Source organism: Muscardinus avellanarius (genome assembly GCF_963383645.1).
Source record: "Muscardinus avellanarius genome assembly, chromosome: Y".
Classification (NCBI taxonomy): Eukaryota; Metazoa; Chordata; class Mammalia; order Rodentia; family Gliridae; genus Muscardinus; species Muscardinus avellanarius.
In genome coordinates, this window is record NC_137809.1 from 7,691,739 (window position 1) to 7,710,479 (window position 18,741).

Consider the following 18,741-nt stretch of genomic DNA (forward strand, 5'->3'; position numbering starts at 1 on the left):
CTCCCAGGGCCGCCCAGCCCTCCCCGTCCACCCCCGCACTGGCCATGGGGCCCTGGCCTTCAGCTGGATCCAGGAGGGCACGCGGGAAGGCGTCTAGCCTGTCTACAGAAGGACCGCTGAGGGCAGGCGGAGGACGACTTCCGCTTCCGGAGAGTCGGGTGTTGTGCGCATGTGTGCCCCAGTGGCCTCGGGAGAGGCGGGGTGGCCGGGAGGGAGGGCTCCTACAGCCTCGCGCATCTGCTAGCGCCCAGTCAGAGGGACCCCGGCGAGGCCTTTGCGGGCACAGCCCCGCACCTGGCCTGTCAAAAGTCAGTTCAGGCCGGGCGCGGCGGCGCACGCGCGTAATCCCCGCGCTTGGGAGGCTGAGACCGGAGGATCGCGCAGGTTCGAAGCCGGCCTCGGCTGCTGAGGGAGGCTCTCTGCGACTTAGTGAGACCCTGCTTCCAAATAAAGTATAAAATAGGTCTGGGAGTGTAGCCCGGAGGTAGAAAGCCTCTGGGTCCCACCCCCAGGACCACAGAGAACAAACAAACAAAGGTCAGTTCAGGGGGACTCAGCCCACCTTGGGTCGCCTGTCCAGACGGTCGGCAGGACGCGGGCCGTGGGGGGCTTGCCAGTGCCCAGCCCAGACCCCCACTCACCGCGCCCAGGTATCCCCGGCCTTTTTATTTTAGTACTTGTCTTGTTATCCTGGAGCAGCCTGTAGGTGGAGGACCCTCGGTGCGGCCAGGCAGACCTGTCCCCCGACACGGTCAGTTGTCCTTGGGGAAAGCCTCTAAGAAATGAGCTGCCCGTTTCGCTAGCCTCTTTGCCCAAGCGCAGAAGGAATGCTGGCAACGAGGCTGCCAACCACCCGCCCTCCCCCAAGTAGTTCTCGAGAAACTCACACTCCCGGTGTCCCCGCTGCGGTGCGGTGAAAGGATGCAGGTCGACGGAATGCTTGGCTCTGGGTGAACTACTGCAGTCCATCAACTGTGCGTGGCCTCACTCCTCCTAGCCTCGGCCACGGAAGGGCTCGGCGTGGGCCCATGCGCGCTGCTTCTCCGGCATTTGCAGCCTGGCATCCACGCCTTCCCACAGGACCTGTGACGGGAATGGCGCTGGGTCAGGTGTGGGCTGGGATGGAGGCAGTGGATGAGTGTGCATGTGACAGGAGGCCCAGAGACTTGCAGCAGATCCAGTTGCCCCCTCTCCTAGGTGTGAAGGCCTAACTTTAATCGGTGCCTATGGCAGAAGTCTCGGCTCCAGGCAGGCTGCAAGGGGAAAATCAGGTGGCTCTTAGATTGGGTTGGCAGGAGGATTGGACCTCTGGATTTTTGTGCAGGCGGTAGTCTTTAGCATTAGCTCTCTTGGCCTTTTCTTGGACTCCTCCGTTTTCCTAACTGTGAGCCAGCAAGGAGACTGTCACCACCACAGGGCACCTGGGAGGCGCACTCAACTTGGTCTTAGTTAGGTTGCCCTTTTCCATGCACAGCACATGGAAGGAGAAGTGTGGAGGGTCGGGACAGAAAACGAATAGGAGTATTGTCCCATTTCAGGATGCCTTTTGCTCAAATCAGGGATCCAACCCATGCTTCTTCTTGCTTTTCAGAACAAAGGAGGTAGCCATTCAAGAGGACCAGGCTGCAGTCCGAAAAGGTGAGCCAGTTTTGGAATGTGATCTGAATCATTCCAGCCTGGTTAGTCCATCGGTTATGCTGTTTGGGATATGGTTGGTTAGCACAAAGGCTGGCCTTGGGAGGTTTTGTGCCTGAGGTCTGGACCATGTGCCACTGTCCTCGGCAGGCCTGCAGAAGGGCACATTGCGTGAGGCACACGGTGCAGTGTGCAGATTTTTTTTATTTTATTTTATTTTTTTTAGTCTAGCAAACCAAGACCCACCCGTAAGCATTTCCCCATCCATCTCACCAAATACAGAGGAAGGTTGTTGGATTTCAGTCAGGGCTATGGGCCTAACCTCCTTTTTCCCCTTTTGTGGCCTAGCCCAAGGACAGTGGTAAAACCAACAGGTTTTGTTGTTGGTCATGGTGATTATTGGTGCTTGCTTGCTTGCTTGTGTAGAAGGGTAGGTGAGCCCCTATTAATCAGGGTTTATGTTATGGACCAAATTTATTCATGGTCATATTCAGATCAGAGAAAAGTTCAGGAGGTGCCCAAAGAGAGCATGCTACTGGAGCTTATTTGTGTATCTACCCATGTCTTGTATTGGAATTCAGTGTGCATGCACATACATGCTTGGTATGTATTGCTTGGTACCCCCAAACATATGTGATCGTATGCCCATCCACACAGTCACTCGCCCACACATACCCAGCATGTCATTCTATCTAGGGTATTTACTTGCTTGTGGTGGTCTTGTGTTTGTATGAATAGCAACCCAGAGAAGTAAGACTTTGCTTTTGCTGATGTGGACCAAATGTGGACTGCTCTGACGATACAAAATTTCATGTGGTGTACTAGACATTTGGCAGTATATGAACATGTATATTTCCGCATTCTATGAGAAGTGCAAGAGAGACAGAAGTGTTCAGATTGGTGGACCTCCACAACTTAGTGAGACCCTGTTTCAAATAAAAAAGTAGGGCTGGGGGTGTAGCTCAGAGCTAGAATGCCCCTGGGTTCCATCCCCTGTCCGTCCGTCCGTCTGTCTGTCTGACACACACACACACACACACACACACACACACACACACACACACACACACAATTACTTTTTGCATGTTTGATAATAGTATAATTCTTTTCTTTATTGTTGTACTCAGGTTTCTTTCTTCATGATATATCAATCACATATATGTCCACAATTTCAAACTCCTCCTTTGTGCTGTGTGTCACTCTTCTGTGTATCATTATTTCACAATAAAATATTTTGCAGAGTTTACCTTTTGGGGGGGGGATTTTTCTCTTTTCGTTTATGTGTTTTGTGCTTCATTTCTTATTTTTATTTTGTCATATATTTTATGTATTTAGTTATTTATATGTAGTTTTCTATCTTTTGTACATTTTGTCAGGTCTTCATTGAAATCGAGTAATTTTATTATTTCTTTTTTTTAAACAGTGGGTTTAATTTTTGACTGATTGATTGATTGATTGATTGATTTTTGGTGGTACTTGGGGTTCCTGGAAACCCTTCTACCTCCGCGCTACAATCCCAGACCTATTTTATATTTTTATTTGGAAACAGGGTCTCTTAAGCCAGCGAGAACCTCCTGTCTCCACCTCCCAAGCGCGGGGATTACAAGCGTGCACCACCTCGCCCGGCAAAATCAAGTATATTTTTAAAAATGTTTCCAGGCTGGGCATTGTGGCATATGCTTGTAAGTCTAATACTTTTTTTTTTTTTTTTGGTGGTACTGGGGATCCTGGAAGCCCTTCTACCTTTGGGCTACACTCCCAGACCTATTTTTTATACTTTTTTATTTGGAAACAGGGCTTCGAACCTGCGCGATCCTCCTGTCTCTGCCTCCCAAGCTCGGGGATTACAAGCGTGCACCACCACGCCTGGCTGTAAGTCTAATACTTTGGAGGCTGTGAAAGGAAGATCACAGGCTCGAGACTGGCCTCAGCAACTCAGCCAGACCTTGTTTCAAAATAAAAAACAAAATCAGTATGGGGGTATATCTTGGAAGTAGACTGCCCTCAAGTTCGATCCCTACTACCACTCAAAAAATTATTTTCTAAGCCAGGTGTGTGGTACACGCGTGTAATCCCAGCATTTGGGAGGCTGAGAAGGAGGAGCGTGGTTCGCAGACAGCCTCAGCTACTTAGTGAGCCCCTTTGCAACCAGAGAGCCCTGTATCAAATAAAGACTAGAAAATAGGGCTGGGGGTGTAGCTCAGAGGTAGAATGCCCCTGGGTTCTATCCCCAGCACTGCAAAAAAATAAATTGTATTTGTGTATATTGTCATTCCCTAGTATATGTAGTTAACATTGTCACCCTATTAAGTATTCAGTTGATAGAAAAATAAATACATTTATATTCAACAGATACATATTGTGTTCAACTTCTTGTATAATATGCACTTTTTAAATTATTCAAATATAACAAAGTGAAAGGTACTCTTTAAGCATAAGATAGTTATTGTGGAGGGAAATACTATTTATTAAAGGAAGATATTGGTATTATATCCTAACGGTCATAACGCAGTAATTTCTCTTTCTTGTGTGTTGTCTTATTTATTATAATATGAACAGATTTTTAGCAATATTTACTCCAGGCTTAGACTACAGAAAAGTCTGGGCTGTAATAATCATTATTAAAGAAAGTGGCAGTATGGTTGGCTCTTTAAGGATACTAGAGGACTTGGGCTTCTCCACCCAAGGCATGAGTTCCTGGTTTAGGGGATTTCCTGTTTTTGCTGATGTGGATAAGATCCAGGAGAAGTGTGAGTTCAAGACGGTTCCTAGGGCTTTGAGACTGGTGATTCCTATTTGTGTCCATTTGCCATTACCAGATACTGGTCTGCACATAACAGCACTGCCTGGACTCACTGGCTCCTGTGAAGACAAGCACAGAATTAGTAATAAATCTTTATACCAACTTCTTATATAACCTTGGATTCCGTAGTGAGGGAAATAACAAAACAAAAAAACAGGGAGTTTTAAAAAACAAAAACAAAAAGGTAGGTAGGTACATAACTATATCATCCTTATTACCAAATTATATTATACCATGTACTAGAACAAATAAAATATTTGAGGTTTAAAGTATAAAGTTGCCACCATCCTTAACCCCTCCCACCTCATGGCCTCACTGGAGGCCTCGCCATCCTTAACCCCTCCCACCTCATGGCCTCACTGGAGGCCTCGCCATCCTTAACCCCTCCCACCTCATGGCCTCACTGGAGGCCTCGCCATCCTTAACCCCTCCCACCTCATGGCCTCACTGGAGGCCTCGCCATCCTTAACCCCTCCCACCTCATGGCCTCACTGGAGGCCCCCATCCTTAACCCCTCCCACCTCATGGCCTCACTGGAGGCCTCGCCATCCTTAACCCCTCCCACCTCATGGCCTCACTGGAGGCCTCGCCATCCTTAACCCCTCCCACCTCATGGCCTCACTGGAGGCCTCGCCATCCTTAACCCCTCCCACCTCATGGCCTCACTGGAGGCCCCCATCCTTAACCCCTCCCACCTCATGGCCTCACTGGAGGCCTCGCCATCCTTAACCCCTCCCACCTCATGGCCTCACTGGAGGCCCCCATCCTTAACCCCTCCCACCTCATGGCCTCACTGGAGGCCTCGCCATCCTTAACCCCTCCCACCTCATGGCCTGACTGGAGGCCTCGCCATCCTTAACCCCTCCCACCTCATGGCCTCACCGGAGGCCTCGCCATCCTTAACCCCTCCCACCTCATGGCCTCACTGGAGGCCTCGCCATCCTTAACCCCTCCCACCTCATGGCCTCACTGGAGGCCTCGCCATCCTTAACCCCTCCCACCTCATGGCCTCACTGGAGGCCTCGCCATCTTTAACCCCTCCCACCTCATGGCCTCAAGGAGGCCTCACAATCTTTAATCCCTCCCACTTTCCACTCCTAACCAATCCTAGGAGTCGGCGGCCATCTTTCCGGCCCGAGCCAGGCAGCTTGGCACTTGCTCTGCCTGCCAACTGCCTGCGCGGGCCAGGACCTCTGCCTGCCGCTTGGACCTCCTAAAGCACCGTTCCAGCTTGGTTCTCCGGTCACCGCCGGGACCTCTGGCCGGTTTGCCCCGCCCGCCCCAAGCCAGGCTCACTGGCGGTGCTCCTCGGGACCCAGCCTCAGCGTCTGGCGCGTGCCTGGAAGCCATTTTGTCTCCACGCCGCGGGCCCGGCAAGCCACGCCGCCTGTGCGCCCCCACTGATCCCACCAGCCGCCAGTGCTGTCCACACCAGCCACCGGCATCCGCGCACCCTGGCTCCACCGCGCCCCCAGCAGCTTCTCAGCGCTTCTGTCACAGCCAGCGCTGGCCGACAACACTATACTCCGGTAAACTGCCTCCTTCCCTTGGTTAGCGGGTTCCGGACTTGGGTCTTCCGGTCCACTGGGACCTAAAAATCCAAGCGCTTGGTGACCCATTGTCCCCCGGTCCACTGGGACCACGCTGCGGATGACCAGGTCATCCTCCGGTTTTGAGAAGGAATGAAGACGTTCTTCCCTATCTCTTAACCTCTGTTTCCGAACGATTGAGCAGGGAAATCGGGGACGCCCATTTCCTGTTCTTCGTTTCCGCCCGCGAACCAATTATGGGGAGTCGAACCTTTATACTAGCAGATGCCCTGAGAGCCTGTCTGCCTTGATACGAGTTGGGAAATAGGTTGCGGTGGCCCAGGAATAGTTAGGAACTTTTATAAGCGGTCTGGTATCCTTCCAAATGCTCTCCCCCATCAGCTTCCATTTATTTTCCCGCCAGCTGCCATTTTGTGATGGCGCGTAGTCACTGCCTGGTGATGTCACAGTTGCCATCTTGGCCCGCGCCAGACTGCAATTTTGCTGGGCGGCCCGCGTGGGCGCGCCCTAGGTGCTGTGGGAAACGCCGGGGCTGGGGCGACACCCTCTGCCCGTGGGGAGTCTGCGTTGCCATTCTTGCCGGACACCAGCCCCGGGACGCGCTCTTTGTGAGTATAGGTCCGTCACAGCTGACAGAACCTTAACATAGCATCTAAGTTTTAATTCCAGAGAGAAACAGGCGGAGATGGAGCGTACACTCTTGACTTTGCCAAAAAGCAGATCCCTGGTAGCTGCCCTTTGGCTGGCGGTGGCGGCTCAGCCCCCTGGAGCGCCACCTAGGTGTGGAGGACTGCAACAACAACTACCTCCAGGAGCCTGCCTCAAGTGGGGCAAAGCCACGCCTACCAATCAGACTGCTCGGCGTGTGGCCAGGAGGGCCACTGGAACAGTGCCCTTGGAAAAGGGTGAGCCCCAGGTGCCTCAACACAGGGGGAGCACCTTTCCAGACCAGGCCCCGCCGCTGGCCCTACTCAGCCTGGCTGAAGACTGATGGCTCCTGGATCCCTCAACCTCCATCCTCTTTGCCAGCTCAGGGTAGCTCTCCAGGTACTGAGTAAACCAGTCTCCTTTTTGGTCGCCTGCTCAATCTCATGATTTGTTTTTTTCTTTAATAGCCCTTGCCTGTTCAAGCCTCCTCAAGCGCACATCACTAAGCTGTCCAGGGTAACCTCCAATTCGCACTGCAGCTATGCACCCACCTGCACCCCCTTCTGGGGGACTGAACTCCCGACTCCTCCCGGCCTGGGGCCCCTGATGATGCCCCTTGACAGCAGGAAGAAGCTAGAGGGTCCAATCGTCATCCATTATCCCTACCATCAAAAGGCCGGAATGTTAAGTTGGGTCTTGCACTCATGTGACTTTGTGTCACATGACCTCTGCAGGGCAAGGGAGGGGCTGAAACCCCCGCGAGAATTGGGCATTCCCGCGAGTAAACCCCCATCTCGCGAGATGCATGCCTTTAAAAGGAGAGCCCGCGTCCTCTAGCTTCGGACAGGCGCGCGGGCCCCACAGTGCCTCGCCCTGATCCCCGGGAGAGCCGTGCCATTAAAACTTTACATGCCATGTGTACCGGACCTCTCTCGTGTTTTTCACACTCCGCCGTATGCACATTATTTTTATTTTACTCGCATTTAATTTTTTATTTTACTTATCAAGAAGCACCTTTCTCTGTAAACAGACTGTGTATTTTGGGGCTGAGGAAAAGACACCTTATGTTTTCCTGGGTGCCTTGTAGTGTTAAAATGAACAACAGCACCACCTTGTTTTAATGTGGGCACCACTTGAGAAAATACGGCATTAAGAGAACTGTGGGGATTTTAAATAAAGATCTTGGTCATGAGAGTAAAAGTCACTAGTTCTATTTGTTGTCTGTGAACTACCTCTTAGGGGAAGTGGGCGCACCCAAAACCAAACCAAACCAAACCGAACCAACCCAGTCCGTGATTTTGCCAAGTGAAATGATTCGCCATCCCAGAGTGCGTTTGTCAGTTTGGAATAAAATGTAAATTAGTTACTGTAACAGGGATTAAGTTTTCAAGATTTTTGAAAGGGAAATGTGGTGTTCTTGGTAAACTGAACTCTCCACATCCTGTAGTAAAATCCCATGCACACACAGATCACTTTGTACCTGCTTCTTGGTAGTGACTGATTATCACTGTTGTAAGGACGCTCTTTGATATAAGAGTTGAGCAATATTTTAAAGCATTTGATACTTTAGGACTTTTGCTGAGCTAAAGAATTTAAACCTTTTCAGTCCAAATCTCTAAGATTAAGTTGGCTACATTTTGTAAAGACAGAGTCAATTAGATCTAGAACACACTGGCTTCTTAGAGATACCTCGTTACCATTCTGAGAAAGTAGATAGTTTTCAAGTGTCTGTGATAATAGTTTTGTTGTTAAGATGTGTCTTTTAAGGAACCTTCTTTTGTTATTTCATTGATCTCAGTGTAGCCTTAGTTTGGTGGCAGGAAAAGTTTTGTTTCCTTAGTTGTTTGTGTTTTTGTTGTTGATACTTTGTGATGGACCATGGTCCCTTGTTGTTGGCTACTCCCATCTTTATAGGAATTCCATTTCTGTCACAGTTGAGGAGTTTTAGTTATACTAGTTAATGTGCACTTTTGCTTTACAATTGTGGCTTAAAGACTTTAAAGAAAAGGAGGACATTAAATGCACGGGTTCCTCCCATATCCTATACCCTATTTTTAGTTGTGACCTATTTAAAAAATAGATTACTTAGAAAACAAAGGCTTTTTAGCTGAAAGATTAAAATTAAGCCAAGATCAAGAAAAACCGGAAGACACGAATATTACTGTTGCATCTACACAAAATATTGTATTACACAAAATACAAGAGTAATTAATATTAATATCATGTGATATTATATATCATATATCATGTGATATTATATGATTATATATCATATATCATGTGATATTATATATCATGTGATACTATATATATTATATGTAATATGTATCACTCTTGGTTTTCACATATTTTATCTTGAAGTGATAATAAAGATTTCTTTTTTTTAACATATAAGGATGATACCACTGCCACCTGGCCCCAAGGTGAACAGTGTCTAATTGCCTAACAGCCCGGGTGGCTGGCCTGCCCTTGGGGTGAAGGGTCCAAGAATTGCCCACCAACCCAAATATCGAAGGACTCACAAGAGATGTAAAAATGCAAGCGAGGTTTATTGTCCCGGCTAGCCAGGGGTCGAGACCAAGACACTATGGCCGAGGTTCGACCCCTCCCCACTCCACGCTCTGAATTTTATATCCCTAGGAGGGAGTGGTTACACATGAGGGAGTGGTTACACAAGTCAGAGCCCGCCAACCTTAGAATACAACCAATCAGATACAAGGACAAGTACAACCAATAATTTTAAAACATGCATCCACACACGTCAGAGCCTGCTCTGCCTTTCCCACCCACCTTGGCTGGGCCAGGCTTATCTCTGCACTGAAGAACAGATTATCTCTGCACTGGAGAGATTAGCCTGGCCTTGTTTGCTGATCTAGCTCAGAGATATGGGGATGGGGTCCCATTTACAAAGACCTTGGCCGGCAAGCTGGAGATTAGAGGCTTTGACCTTGTGGGTCCCCTACCCTTGTCCTTGGATGGATCTTGATTTTATTTCCAATCCTACCCTACTTCTATCTTAACTATATTTTAATACCTTATTTCTAATCCTAATATGGGAGAAGACTTCTCTAGTTAACTTCTCATATAGGGGAGGAAAGCACTTCTTCCAGCCTGCTTTCCAGAACCCCTACAGGGGCTCAGTGTCCTTGGTCTGCTGGTGGGCTGGGAAGTGTGTCTGGTAAAGGGTTGCTGTGAGCTTGGCATGGAAATGGCCTCAGTTTGGAGTAGGCACTGCGTTTCTCTCAGCATTAGCAGGACAAGCATTTTGATAAGTAGCTTCCTTACCCTTCTTTCTTATTTTTGATAATGGTGATAGAATTATTCTCTTTTCATAAAAAATAATCTGCTTGAGCAGGCATGGTGATGCAGCTAGGCGTGGTGGTGCATGCCTGTACTCCCTGTACTTGGGAGGTTGAGACAGGAGATTGCAAGTTCAAGGTCAACCTCAGCAACTTAGACTCTATCTCAGAATGAAAATATAAAAAAGCTGAGGGTGTAGCTTGAAGATAGACGCCCCTGGGTTGATACCCAGTTTCACAAACAACAACAACAACAAATCTGTAATTAGCTGTGGAGACTAAAGTATTTTCTAGTATCATGATACAGACTCTAATTCAAACTTGATTCTTTGTTCTGGGTGTATTACTGCAGATTGGCCTCATGTTATTAACCTTATTCTACAGAGGGGAAACCGAGGCGAGGAAGGCCTTAATAAGGGCCAAGCCAGGCACTAAGTAGTTGACATGTATTGTGTTAACTAGTTCTCCTTACACTGTGGAAATCATCTTTAGTACAGTGGACGAGTAAACAAAATCCCCAACCAAAACCCATGCTTCACATCACAATATTGCTCCAGTGAGGATTCCATGTTTAATTGGAAGGGAAGTGCCTGCTCTGAGTCTCAAATCAGGGTGTAGAATAGCCCTGATAGAGAAGAGAAAAGCAAACACATGATGGTTCATGTAATTAGGTAGTTAATTATACGATGGACTCCATTACAGGATTTTAGAGGAAAAAAAATTAAGAATGGTACAAAAGCTAGCTCTTTTTTTTTTTTTTAGTAGTTCTGGGGATTGAACCCAGGGCATGCTACCTCTGAGCTACACCCCCAGTCCTATTGTTTACTCTTTCTTTTGAAATAAGCACTCACTAAGTTGCAAAATGCCTAACTAAGTAGCTGAGGCTGGTTGCGAACCTGCGATCCTCTCATCTCAGCCTCCCAAGTAGTGGGATTACGAGTGTGCACCACCAGGCCTGGCTAGGTTAGGGCATTATGAAGGAAGTTAGTTCCTGCTAAACCCTAAAGAATGGTTAGATAAACCCTGCTCAATAGAAATGTGACCCACATGTATGATTTAAAAATTTCTGGTAACCTCATTTAAAAAGTAAAAAGAACAAGTAAAATTAATTTTAATAGTGTATTTTATTTAACCTCATGTACCTAATGTATATCAATTAGCAACCAATATACAATATTAGCAATTTATTTATTTATTTATTTTTATGGTACTGGGGATGGAACCCAGAGGCATTTTACCTCTGAGCTACACCCCCTGCCCTATTATTTTTCATTTTTTATCTTGAAACAGGGTCTCACTGAGTTGCAAAGGCCTTCAATAGCTGAGGCTGTCCGCGAACCCGCATCCTCCTGTCTCAGCCTCCCAAATGCTGGGATTATCAGCGTGCGCCACCACGCCGGCTGTGTTCTTTTTCTTGAAATAATAATGGAAAAGCCTATGAAACCCAGTATATACCGTATGCGTGAGATGTGTAGTGTTCTTAGTAGCTATATTTCTCGTGCTCCGTAGCCAAAGGTGGCTTCCGGCTCTGCATTGGAGAGCTCAGGGTCAGAAGTAGGGAGAGTAGAGGAGGAGGGCAATTCCAGCCAGAGAGGATGGGAGTGTTGGCAGTGAGAATGGGGCGGTGATGGGGGCAGGTGGGAGATGGCACTGGAGGGGGCAGGGTAGGACCTGAGAACAGCCTGTGCCTGCGGGATGGGAGGCAGCGGCCATGGGGTGGCAGCGTGCAGGGTCTCCTGGAATCACACTGGCCAGCCCGGGGAGGAGGCCAGGGCTCCCTCCGCAGGGAGAGCCCGCCGTTCTCACTGCAGTCTGATGAGTGTGAGCACCGCTTTACGATCTGATAATCGGTGGTGGGTGTTTGAAATAGCGGGCGTCCTGCACAGAGCCGGGGGGCTCTGTCTAATGATGGGAGGAGCTCTGTTTGGCTTCATTTTGGGCTTGAGAAAAGGTCAGATCCAAGCGAAGGCCCAGGGTGCGAGGGGAGGCTGGGAAGCCATGTGGCATTGCCCACTGCCATCAGGATCCTTGGCTTCCCGCCACTGGGATGAAGGGCCCACCCCAGGAGGGGGGCACTCGCCTTTCAGCCCCAGCGCCACGAGGGCTGTGCCTTCATGAAGCCAGTGTTGCCATCTGCTACCTGTGTGATTCAAAAGGATATTTACACATCAGAAGATATGTTTAGCCACCAGAACAAATGCTAACATATAAACAAAGCCCTAGCATTTCTGCATGGTCCCCCAAATGTTGCTGTGCCACCTAGAGCCCTCATCCTGGTCCTGCTGGTTCTCCTGGAGAGATCATACTTGGCTCGAGCAGGGCAAAGACGGGAGGCTCCCTCTGCCTCGTGTTCACTGGCCTCTGCCCTGGCGAGATACTTGGTGGACGTTGATACCTCGTGACATACTGCAGCTGGAGGTGCACCAGGTTCCTCACCCCTGCTAGGATGGTCTCCGAGCCGGCCGTCTGGGTGGTCTCCCAGCCGACCCGTGTGGGTGGTCTCCTAGCCGGCCATCTGGGTGGTCTCCTAGCCGACCGTCTGGGTGGTCTTCTAGCTGACCTTCTGGGTGGTCTCCCAGCCAACTCATCTGGATGGTCTCCTAGCTGGCCGTCTGGGTGGTCTTCTAGCTGACCTTCCGGTTGGTCTCCCAGCCGACTCATCTGGGTGATCTCCTAGCTGGCCATCAGGGTGGTCTCCCAGCCGACCCGTCTGGTGGTCTCCTAGCTGGGATCTTGTCACAGTGCGCCCGTGACTAATTTCTAATCAGTTTCTAATGTTTTATATAATCGAAACCTCTGGAATGAAAAGTGAGCTTGGGACATGTGTGTGTCACATGCGCCCTCCTGCTGGAGGGCTGGAGGGTGTCTGGCTGTGCCACACAGGTGCACCCCGGCCAGCGCTCCGCCTGTCAGGGAGGACTGCCCGCCTTGGAGTCTGCCCTCTGCGGATGGCCTGGGTCGGGCGCTCAGCCTGAAGGAGCTGCTGCTTTGCCTCCCCGGCTGCCTTCCCAGTGACAGCCCCATCGGCTTCATCCCGCCATCTTGGTGGCTCGCACCCACCATCACCGTCTGCTTTGCAAAATGTCTTTTCTTATTCTCACGTAGTCAGGGCGCTGCCGTGAGCGGCCCGCTCAGATGGGTCACAAAAGCAGTTCATCAGATGCGCTTGTGAGTGTATTTTTGGTAGCTCCTAACACAGATTATTTTGTCTGCTTACGTAGTTACAGACCCCTGGGCTAGTCCACTTAGACGGCTTTTTCAGGAGAGAGGATCCAGAATCTATTAGCAAATCCAGCAATTGAGAATTGGTGACCTTAAGAAAGGAATTTATGAGCTGGGTGTGGTGGCGCACACTTATAATCCTGGTACTCAGGCAGAAGGATGGCAGGTTTGAGGACAGCCTTATCTACTTAGTGAGACTCAGCAGCTCAGTGAGACCCTGTTTCAAAAAGTAAGAAAAGGCTGGGCGTGGTGGCACATGCTTGTAATTCCAGTACTTGGGAGGCTGAGACAGGAGGAGGTTCAAAGCCAACCTCAGCTACCTAGCGAGGCTCTCAGCAACTTAATGAGACCCTGTTTCCAAATAAAATATAAAATAGGTCTGGGAGTATAGGCTGGAGGTAGAAATCCCCTGAGATTCATCCCCAGTACCACACACACACACACACACACACACACACAAAAAAAAAAAAAAAAAAAAAAAAAGAGCTGAGGTTATAGGTCCAAGGTAGAATGACTCTGAGTTCAGTACCAAAAAAAAAAAAAAGGAGGAATTTAGGGAAATTATATATTTTAAAAGATTTATGAAGCCAGGCATGGTGGCGCACGCTTATAATCCCGGCATTCTGGAGGCTGAGACCAGAGGATTGTGGTTCACAGACAGCCTCAGCTACTTAGTGAGGCTCTCTGTAACTTAGTGAGACCTTGTTTCAAAATAAAGGATAAAATTAGGGCAGGGAGCGTAGCTTGGAGATCAAATGCCCCTGGATTCTATCCCTAAACCTGCAAAAAAAAAAAAAAAAAAAAAAAAAAAAAAAAGATTTACCAGAGAGCTTTTCATTTGAGCTCTGTTAGAGCTATTTCTGAGTACTCAGTTTGGGATTTTTTTTCCCCCGTGGGTCTGGAACCCAGGGGCATCCAAGCTACACCCCCTGCCCTATTTTTTAATTCTTTATTTTGAAACAGAGTCTCACTAAGTTGCGGAGGGCCTCACTAAGTAGCTGAGGCTGTCCGGGAACAGATCCTCTGGTCTCAGCCTCCCAAATGCTGGGATTACAAGCGTGTGCCCCCACGCCCGGCTTCAGTTTGGGATTTTAGCTTAGAATTTTAAAGAGATTTTATAACCCTTTGTGTCCTTTTTCTTGTTTTTGAAACTGAAACCACATCTGGAATATATTGGACACTATTTTAAAAAGTAGTTGTGTATAACAGTAAACATGTGCTCTGCCCCAGACAGTTGTGGCTTAGTTTAAGAAGTTTTCCCTTTGGTGGAGTTAAGGAGCCATTGCAGTATGCTGGTTTTGGGCACTGGTTTTGGGCGGTGGCAGGTGCTCATTGGCCCTCGGCCATGCTGTCAAGGACGTGCGAGGCTCTGGTGACCTCGCCTGGCCACGGTAGGAGCTGTGCCACCGCGGCGCCGCGGAGCGTGGTTCCCTGGTGACCGGCTGCTGCCCCCGCAGCCACCAGTGCGGAGCCAAAGCTGGGCTTCCCGGCTCTGCGGCCTCGGTGTGCCGAGCCCAGCCAGCAAGTGCGTGAGATCCAGGTGCCTTGGAAGGGCACCTTTGGGCTGAGGACTCCCCTGGGCCTGGCCGAGGTCTCAGAACTATGCTGAAGCCTGAACGCAGACCCCGGCCCGCCTCTCCTCTTCCTTCCCTCTCAGGGGAGCATGTGGTCTGAGGCCTCCTCCAGCCCTTCCCGTCCTTCCCACGTACTCTCCAATTCACCCGCTGGCCTGTCCAACGCTGTCTTCTTGGTGCCCGCTTCTCAGAGAATCCAGCCTTCCTTTCCCCAGAAAGTGTTGCCCATCCTGGTGTCTAACATTTCCCCTGGACATGGCACAAGCACATGATAGGGGTCCTGTGAACTTTCTCTGTCCTCTTGTCCTGAAACCATCTTTCCTCAGAATCCCACGGCCTTGCAGCTCCGTTTGACATCACTGTGCTCCCCTGACCTCAGCCATGCGGCCGCGCTGGAGAACGACGGCAGCTTCCAGTTCATCTCCGTTCCCGTTGGGAACATGCTTCCCTGTTGGAAATGGCACTTAGCATTTACTCAGCACCATCTGTGTTCACAGCATAGCTGAGAATATTTTTACACATATTAAATCATTTAATGTCCCAAACGAGACCAAGAGTGCCATCATGTCCGTGTTACCGAGGGACAGGGAGAATGAGAACCGTGTCTAGTTTCCATCACCAGAGCCTGGGTTTGGAAGCAGGGCAGCTGGCTCTCGCAACCCTCGTTCATTTATTAGTTATCTGTCCAGCACCAGCTGTGTGCCAGGTCACAGCTGCAGCTTTAGGGACACCAGAGTTTACAGTTTAAGTCTGGAATAAATAATTATTAAAAAAGAACCGGAAACGTGACTTCAGAATATCTGGATTTAAGTCTGCTGAGGAGGAGGTGATGATCCACCCTCGTGGATGTTTTAAAGGATTCCTTCCTGGAGCAACGATTATTTTCTTAAGTCAGAAGTTCCCAGCATTCAAGTAGAGACTCCCTGTGAGTTAAGGCGGTGTCTCTGAAGGACACCTTCCCCTCCTGATCACAGCAGTCCTTTGGGTTCCAAAGAGAGCCCCTGTAAGAGGGCCTCTCCTGTGGCCAAGGACAGAGGCGGTGGGCATCAGCGAGCTGAGCCAGGCTTGTGGCCAAGGACAGAGGTGGTGGGCATCAGCGAGCCGAGCCAGGCTTGGGGAGACACGGCAGTGCCAGAGGCTTTGGTACGGACGGGCTTGTGACCCACGGGGGGAAGAGCCTCGGTATTCTGTCATGGAAACAAAACATGGGCCTTACTGTAAAGTTTTAAATTTACAAAAGCCAAAATGAGTCACAAGCCCCTCAAAAGGAACCTTTGGAACTAGGGAGTAAGTCTTTTTCAATGAAATCCTTGATAGTCTCTTCAAAACTGCATGGACGAGAAGGAACCGAAAACTTGTTGCCTCTCAGCACATTTGTATTTTTCAGGACCAGTGTGAGTGTAATTTCTGTGTGGACATATTTCTGGTATAAACAGTGTCGACCCCTCTGTTTCTCATACTCTTTCTGATGTGGCTGTCCGTGGGGACATGATGTCGAAGAGTTTATACTGAGCTCGCGAGTGAAGGCAAACGGTCCTTTGTCGTGTGTGTGTGTGTGTGTGTGTGTGTGTGTGTGTGTGTGTGTGTGTGTGTGTAAGGGAGGGAGGGAGAGGGAAGAGAGAACATGGAGATACTATTTTGGAAAGCATATTTCCACCTTCTGTTTCTAAAATAAACACATAAATAAATGGACATATCACCTTTAACTGAAATAAGTCATGAACTGGAAAGATATTTAAAACTTATAATGGGGAAATAGTTATATCCTCAATATTACTATACACTGCCTATCAACCAGAAAAATTACAGTGTTTAGAATGTGTGTAAGTCACAGATGGAGACGTGACAAGACCTCTAAGATAATAAACTTAAGGAATAAGGTATACGTCTTGATCTATTAGCCAAGATGCTGTTTGCCCTCATGATCATGTTCTCTCTGCACTCCGCTCTGTCATACACTCTTGATGTACTTGGTACAGTCTTTCTGGAAAGTAATTTCTTATTAGCATATAGCTATGATCTTTAAAATATATCATTTGGCCCAATTTCTTTTTGTAGGAAATCATAACTGATACATTGAGGGACTATTAAGAAGCCCGTAGCAGTGTTATTTGTGTTTAAGCTCTTTTGTCCAAGTGCAGTTCACATGCCGTAAAGTGGACCATTTGAAGTGAAGGAGAGTTGGGTGGTTCCAGTGTCTGTCGCCACCACCTCTGCTTCCGGAGGCCTTCCCCACTCCCCACCCCGCAGGAAGCCATGTGTCCCTGTGTCCCACCAGATTGGGCTTTCTTTATTTTGCCTTATTATTCTGCTCCACCAGATGGGTCGTACATGTGGAGTGTGTTTGTCAGGACTCTTGCTCGCAGGCGCCAGAAGCCCAGCTCAAAGTAGCATAAGCCAACGAGGGCTGGAGGCGCACACAGCTGAGTGTCAGGCCCACTGGCATGGACGCCGGGAGGAGTCAGCGGCGCCCGCCTGCCCCCACTCCACTCCCAGACCATCTGCTTTGGTGTTCTTCATCCTCCAGGTTCAGAGAGGTGGCCTCTGGCCCTGCCAGCCTGGCATGCCCCGCAGCTCTGCGCGTGGAAGAGAGAGACTCCCCCGGCGCACCCGTCCCCAGCACCTCTCCCTGGCCCTCCTGGGTCCCGAGCCCAGTCTGTCCTTGTCACTGGTGAGGGTGCAGGCGTTCTTGTGGGCTCCCGCTCGTCCTGCTCCCGGGGCGGTCCTCACCCCGGCTCCTGCATGCCTGACAAAGTCCTCTGCCTGTCGCCACACAACAGCCGGAACGTCTCTGCCTGTTTCTACCACAAACTGAAGCCTGCTGATTTTTGTGCTAATAATCCTAGATCATTGAGAAATACTCCCAGCCATAATTTAAGAATTTTTTTATTTTGAAATGGTCTCACTAGGTTGATGAGAATCTCACTACTTGCTGAGGCTGGCCTTGAACCTGTGATCCTCCTGTCTCCGATTCTGAGTACTGGTGTTACAGGCGTGCACCACCACGCCTGGCTTAGACGGCGTTCTTGGCAAATCTCCCCCAGACCGTGGAAGCTGTGGTGGCGTAAATCTGTAATCCTAGTATTTGGGAGGCTCAAGGAGGAGGATCGTAGGTTTGAGCCCAGCTAGAGAAATTTAGTGAGATTCTCAGTAACCTAGGAGACCCTATTTCAAAAAAAAAAAATAAAAAGGGCTGGGGGTATAGCTCAGAGATAAGATGCCTCTGAGTTCAGTCTCCTCTCCATCCCCAAGACTACGGAAATCGTATCTGAGGATTATCTAGATCTGTTTGAGTGAAGTGAAGATTGCCCTTTGAAGAAGCAGGGTTGGCCATCGTTTGTATAAATCTGCTGGTTAGACTGTCGACATTCATTTTTAAGCCGTTCCACAAATAGTTAAGCCTGCTCTTTGCAAGTGAAGCCACACTCCTCAAGAGACTCTCGTTTTATTAGGGAGATGAATAATGAGCATTTATATAATTTCAGGCATTGGTGATGGCACAGTGAAGTTTGATAAGTGTGTGTGTTTGCTTAGATATTGGTCAGGGCAGGCCTTTCTGAGGAAGAGGACTTTGGGTTGACACGTGCGCTGGAGGCAGCGCAGTGCAGTGGTCACCCTGGGAGCAGGATTCCAGGAGGGGCCATAAGCCCAAAAGCCCCCAGTGACCTTCAGCTCAGACTCACCCAGCTGGGCGTGGTGGCACAGCGTGTCACAGATGAGAGGACCACGGGCTCGAGGCCAGCCTCAGCTACTTAGTGAGGCCCTTTACAGCTTAGTGAGACCCTGTTTCAAGGTAAAGAATAAAAAATAGGGCTGGGGGTATAGTTCAGAGGTAGAATGCCCCTGGGTCCAATCCTCAGTACTGCCCCCCCCCCAAAAAAAAAAAAAGAAAGAGGAGAAGAAAGAAAAAGAAGAGACTCTCACAGGGGCTAGAGGAGGGGCAGGGAGGAGGGGCAGAGGAGTTAAAGGTAAAGCCAGGTGGGGCTCACTCTAAGATTAGATAAGACGGA